Source organism: Myotis davidii, unplaced genomic scaffold (genome assembly GCF_000327345.1).
Source record: "Myotis davidii unplaced genomic scaffold, ASM32734v1 scaffold575, whole genome shotgun sequence".
Taxonomy (NCBI): domain Eukaryota; kingdom Metazoa; phylum Chordata; class Mammalia; order Chiroptera; family Vespertilionidae; genus Myotis; species Myotis davidii.
The window spans coordinates 7,431,993-7,438,456 of record NW_006290306.1 but is presented as its reverse complement, the minus strand read 5'-3'; the positions used below and the strand labels follow the sequence as shown (position 1 = coordinate 7,438,456).

At 37.0% G+C, this 6,464-nt stretch overlaps 1 pseudogene; it reads right to left on the bottom strand.

Moving 5' to 3' along the window:
* Positions 1 to 522: 522 nt before the first annotated feature.
* On the bottom strand, positions 523 to 4,886 carry LOC102764072 (annotated as a pseudogene).
* Between the last annotated feature and the right edge of the window lie 1,578 nt (positions 4,887 to 6,464).

Sequence of the window (6,464 nt, the reverse complement as noted above, 5' to 3'; positions counted from 1 at the left end):
CCAAAATCAGAAAGCCACTATAAAACCCAATGAAGTCTTCATCTGATGCTCTGAACAGGGAAAGTTTAGAGTGAGGGTTGACATTTCACATTAAGCATGTTGTGTAACAACTTTTCACAAGCTGACCCTGACTTTCAGGAAATGAAATGAAAATGGCAGAGAACATCCATCTGTAGATCCACAATCTAAAAAGGAGCTGCTGCTCTTTGGAGAGAGGTCCTCTCAGTGGTGACACTGGAAAGTCCAGATTGCCCAATATACTGGAAGTCAATTTTATTTTGGGTCAGGCCCCAATAGGTCTCTGGGCTTAAAAGAGCCAAAGTCTATGCCTAAAGTGGAGAGTGAGAAAAGGACATAAAAACAAATTTTAGTTTCCTGCACAACAAGGTGTTTGTGCCACATGGCTAATGTGTGTCAACAGCAAGAACCAAGAGGAAGTTTCTCAAAACTAGAAGGGAAAGGTAGTCCCCCCTACCCCACCCCTGCCCAATTCAGTCCAGCTTTGGAGACATTCTATTAGTACTATATGTCCTTCCCCCAAAAATAACAATGAAGTGTTCTGTTTGCTAACAACATAGCTTAAAAAAAAAGATAAGTAAAACAAAATTCTGCATTTTTATAAAACTTGATAAAAATAGTATTTCAAACTGTACAGTCACTAGAAATACACAATTATGAAAACTGTACACACTTCACTTGGCATCTCCAGCACCTTCAGCTTTCTGTGCCTGGTCTGTTTTGGCATCTCCATTTTTCTGCAGGATTATTCCCATCTTTGCCAGCATCAGCTTTCCCCTTTTTCCCTTTTGGTATCTTCTCTCCCTTCTTTGCAGGGGCCTTTTTAGTCTTGGGCTCTGGCTTTGGAGGAGCAGGTGTAGCTGATAACCTGGCGGGTCTTCTCTGTGGTTCGTCCTTCACCTTGGCTTCATCTCCTTTAGCATCCCCTTCGGCCTTTCTCTTGGGTATGATGGCGATGGTGGCGGGACGCGGGGATGCAGCAGCGTGTGGGCCTTGCTTGGTCCAGGGGTTGATCTAGTGACCCAGGTGTGGGCAAACTTTTTGACTCGAGGGCCACAGTGGGTTCTTAAACTGGACCGGAGGGCCGGAACAAAAGCATGGATGGAGTGTTTGTGTGAACTAATATAAATTCAAAGTAAACATCATTACATAAAGGGGTACGGTCTTTTTTTTTTTTTTTTTTTAGTTTTATTCTTTTCAAACGGGCCGGATCCAGCCCGCGGGCCGTAGTTTGCCCACAGCTGCTAGTCTCATCACTCTGCTCTGATCTGTTTCTTAAAAGTATAAATTTTGAATGATCTTTTAAGATATAAGCCCTACATTTACTCACATTGGGCTTCCTTTTATTCTTATACATTTTAAATAAAATTTTCATTTGTAGCTGTCTAAGCATAAATGATTAATTAACATAAATATCTGATTTTCTAAATATTAATAACCTAATACTTTTTATACTACTTTGATAATGTAGTTAAAGCTAAAAAAGGAGAGAAGACAATATATGGCTTATATAGACATGTCTAAGCCCTTGCCGTTTTAAATTTTCATATGTGGAATTTGTGAATTAATTAAGGTTGCATTTAGTCTAGCCAAAGGCAAATTTTATTAAAAAATTATAGTAATCCTTTCCATAGCAAGTAGGTTTTTATTTGTGCTATAAAGTTTAGAAGTAAGGAGGTAAGAATACCAGGATATAAGGTACTGAATGTTTGAACATCTGAACATAGGGTCTACTTACAGGAGTCAACAAAGCCAGCACATTATTGTCAAAGGCTTTTAAAAGTCTGTCTTAAATAAATACAGTGCTTGTCTTCCAGTATGAGACCCCATTACTGAAAAAAGATGAAAATATATGAATAAAATTGAAACCCATTTAAGTTATTTGGCTTTTAGCTGAGACATTTAAAGTTTGTTTCATTTGATTGTGGTGGAGATGTTTTCCCCTCTTTGTAAGAGGATTGTATATTCCTACCCATTGCTGTAACAGCCACAGTGCCTCTCTGTGGAAGGGGAAAGCAACCCATCCTATTGAATCAGACTTGTCATTGACTTGCTTAAGCTAATGGAATGTGACTAGAAGTGAGTATATGGGAGCAGAAACTACAAGAGTTATTGTATTGTTTTCCCACGGCTCTTTATCTTTGCCCAATATTAGAGTAATTGCTACTTTTTGCATCTGCCCAGTAGCTTGTTATTTAGAAATATAGCACCTGAAATTTTATTTAAGCATAATGGGAATATTTGGAAACTATGGTTGGTATCATTCTTTTGATGATTTTAATAAATGTGAGGAAAGTGAGAATGAGTTGACAATTATTTGATGAATTAAAGCAATTGAATGAAGGGAAAGTTTAAGATGCTCAAGCTGTGGTACATTTACACAATGGAATACTATGCAGTTGTAAAAAGGAGAGAACTTGTACTATTTGCAACAGCATGGGTGGACCTGGAGAGTAGTATGCTAAGTGAAACAAGCCAGTCAGAGTAAGATAAGTATCACATGATATCACTCATATGTGGAATCTAATGAACATAATAAACTGATGAGCAAAATAGATCCAAGATATAGAATAGAAGCATGGAACAGACTGACGAATTTCAGAGGAAAGGCAGGGATAGGGGGGAGGTAATGAACTGGGGAACTTATATGCATATATGCATAGCCCATGGACAGACAGTAGAGTGGTGAAGGCCTGGGAGGGGTGGGTGCAAGGTAGAGAGAGTCAATGGGAAGACAACAAACAAACAAAGGGGACATCTGCAATACTTTCAACAATAAAGAAAAAAAAGAGAGAACCCTAAAATAGAGTGACTTGAAAAGGGAGACGTTTTTGATTCCTTATGTAACCATCTGTCTGATCTAGCTTGGTGGGAAGTCCTGCTCCCTGAAGTTATCAAGGGACTGAGTTTCCATCCATCTTTATTCTCTCACCAACTGGTCACAGTCCCTTTCTGGATGATCAAAGTTGGGTATTGATGTTTTTATATGCACTGCTGCTAATAAGGTGGAAGATAAGTGGTTTGAGGCATGGCACTTCCTATTAAATAAACAACCTGAAAGTTTTACACAGATGATTTTCACTCCTAAACCATTGCTGATAATGTAGTCTCTAGCAGGTTGCCCATGATCCCAGCCAAAACTAAAGGAAGAAACTCTATTACCATAGGGAGAAGAAGAGAGTTGGTAACAGGAGACAGCCATCCTCACCTCCTAACCAAACTGGTAGTTCAGGTTGTGTGGCCTCCATGTATGTTGCATTTTCTGGAATTCTTGAGTTAAAAGAGCTTATAGAAGCTATTACACGCAGGCCTCTGAGAGAAATATCTATCTTAACATTTAGCTTTTGGAGAAGACAGGATTTAGAGCTTCTCTTGTTGTCTACTTTGTAATCCTGCAACACTAAATCATGAAGTTCTTTAAATGCTTGGCACACAGAGATGCGGTCACAACAATAAAGCCATTTTTTTGAAATTAATTGGCTCTTAAGGATGTAGTAAAGATAGAGGAGAAGCTATTACCTTTTGCAGTGGAGTGAATTGTGTCCTCTCCCCAAATTCATACATTGAAACTCTACCCCCAATGTGACCGTATTTGGAGAGAGTGTCTTTAGAAAGTAATTAAAGTTAAATGAGGTTGTAAGAGTGGGGCCTTAGTTGGATAGTTCTGTGGACTTAAAAAAAGGAAGAGATCCCTCCATCTTTGCCATGTGAAGACACAGCAAGAAGGTGGCCATCTCTAAGGCAGGAAGAGTTCTCATCTGAAACCAACCATGCTATCACCTTGACCTTGGACTTTTGGTCTTACAGTGATAAAATAAATTTATGTTGTTTAAGCCACCCAATCTACAGCATTTTGTTATGGCCGCCCGATAGATACCTTTCTAATTAATATAGCTTTTGTTATAAACTCTGCTTTGAAATTTGATTTTTTCATATTTTGTGAATGTCTACATTAATTTGAAAAACAATAGCAACATGAAGACAAGGCTTGCATACCCTACAGCAGTAATGGTGAACCTTTTGAGCTCTGCGTGTCAGTATTTTGAAAAACCCTAACTTCACTCTGGTGCCGTGTCACATATAGAAATTTTCTGATATTTGCAACCATAGTAAAACAAAGACTTATATTTTTGATATTTATTTTATATATTTAAATGCCATTTAACAAAGAAAAATCAACCAAAAAAATGAGTTCGCGTGTCACCTCTGACACGCGTGTCATAGGTTCGCCATCACTGCCCTACAAGATGAATTAGATAATGAATTATTTTTGATGAGGTGCTTCTACTATTGGCTCTTTGAAAGCTGACCTCAATCTCCTCCCTGCTCTGATAAGTAGTTAGTTTCACATACCCATTTATTCCCTTCCTCAAAAAAAAAATGGAGAGAGATTTCTAGAAAATTGTAATAATGCAGCCCTCATGGTATTTTCCTAAATGGCCTCACATGCTATTTGCCAACTCTTGAATTCAATATAGATTATATGTGAAAGAAAGAAAATGGATTTACCCTTACGTAAAAGTTGTGTTTTTCTACTGTTAGTTTAGAGGAATCATTTTTTCTTTTTTTATATTACAAAACAATCCTTCCATATAAACAAAGTTATTGTAACATTTATATGAAAATATCAAGTAAATAACGTGTGTGTCCAAATGTATATTAGTCACTATTAATTTCCTGTGTAAGGTAATAGCTGTCCAGCCAAATATGTTCAATTCTCATAGGACATGCTCAACATTTTTTTCCCTTTGTTGTTTTTACATCTCTTGGGACATGTAGGAGGAGTCACTGACATAACAAGGACCACTGATGTCCCATGCTAACCTAACCTTTCAGACTCACCAATCCCAGGTGGCTGCTTGATTCATTGCCCCCTTTGTACACCTGTTTGTTTGTTTTTTTTTTGAGCAAATGGCACGTTTCAATGGTGTTTTATGTGACAACATACTTGAGCCAAACAATTTCCCACTTAAAATCTATAATAATAAAAGTGTAATATGCTAATTAGACTGAACAGCTGAATGACCTTCTGGATGTCCTTCTGGACAACCTTCCAGATAAAGCAGTGACTGCGAGGGCCAAGGCAAGCCACTGTGGCTGCAAGGGCCGAGCCCCTTGCACAAATTTCTTGCATCTCGTTTCTAGTCTCATATAATCTATTTCCATATATTCCCTTGGGATTGAAGGAGTTTATGTGGTTGATATCATTTAGGAAACTAATAAACAAAATAAAGAAAGATTAAATTTTATAATAAATTTACCTATTCTACCTATTCCCACAGACTTAGCATTCCCCTATTACTTATTATAGTCTTCAATATACAGAATTTATTAGGCTGGGGCATAGTATGGTGAAGAATGAGGACTCAAGTATGACATTGGGTGTGTGATTAAATCCTCTGATTATTAAGAAAGTATTATTTTCCTTATCTGTAATATTTGAATGCTAATATTACTACCCTATAGGATAATTGAGAAGAGAGAAGATATAATGGATTTAGAGTATTTAGCATTTTACCTGACTCATAGCAAGCAGTGAATAAATGCTAGCAATTATGGCCATAGGACTTGTGCTTTAAAAAAACTTCAAAAAACATGTTTGTCAAATAAAAATGAGTGCTGTCCAGAAGAATCCTACTTGACCTTACTTGTGTGACTTCCTTAATAAAATAGTCACCAAAATGCTTAGTATACTTCTCTGTAGAAACCACTGCTAAATTTATTTCAGTTGAGTTCTCAGTGTGTGTATGATGCTGGCAACTTACACACAAATGAAGCCCTTGTTTGCCAGGAGTTCACATTCTAGTGCAAGAGACAGACGAATAAATAAATGGCAAAGGTTTAAGCAAAATATTAATTTCAATTTCAATTACAAAATTGGCCCCAAATTTGCATACACAATTACTGTGTTGCTAGTACATGGCAGAAATACAGAAAGTCAAAGTCATCAAGAACATAATGGAAATGTAAGTTTGATTTTAGTTTTGAATTGAATGATCCAGTGAATCAGGATTAATATCTCAACACATCTGAAATACTCTGTTTGAATAAGTTCTTGCATTGACTTTTTTTTTTTTTTTTTTGGATCGGAGACAGAAAACTACTGCATGTATTAAATTATGTTGCCTTACATGATTTGGGGAAGTGAGGCCAAAGAACATCTGTGGGATATTCTAAATGTTTATGTGAACCAACAGAAAGAATTAGATTGCACATACATATTAAATGACCACATTCTCAACTCCCCAATTCTTTATATAGCTGTCATGAAACAAAGATATGCCTAATTGGCTTTGCCAGCAGTAAGGGATAAGGTGCCTCCCAGTTTGCCATCTTCATTGGCTATAAGACTCATTCCTAATTTGATATAGAATACTCAGCTTCCTCTAAAAAAGATCCATGCTAAAATGAATCCCTATACAGATGCATTTTTGCATAAAGTCTCC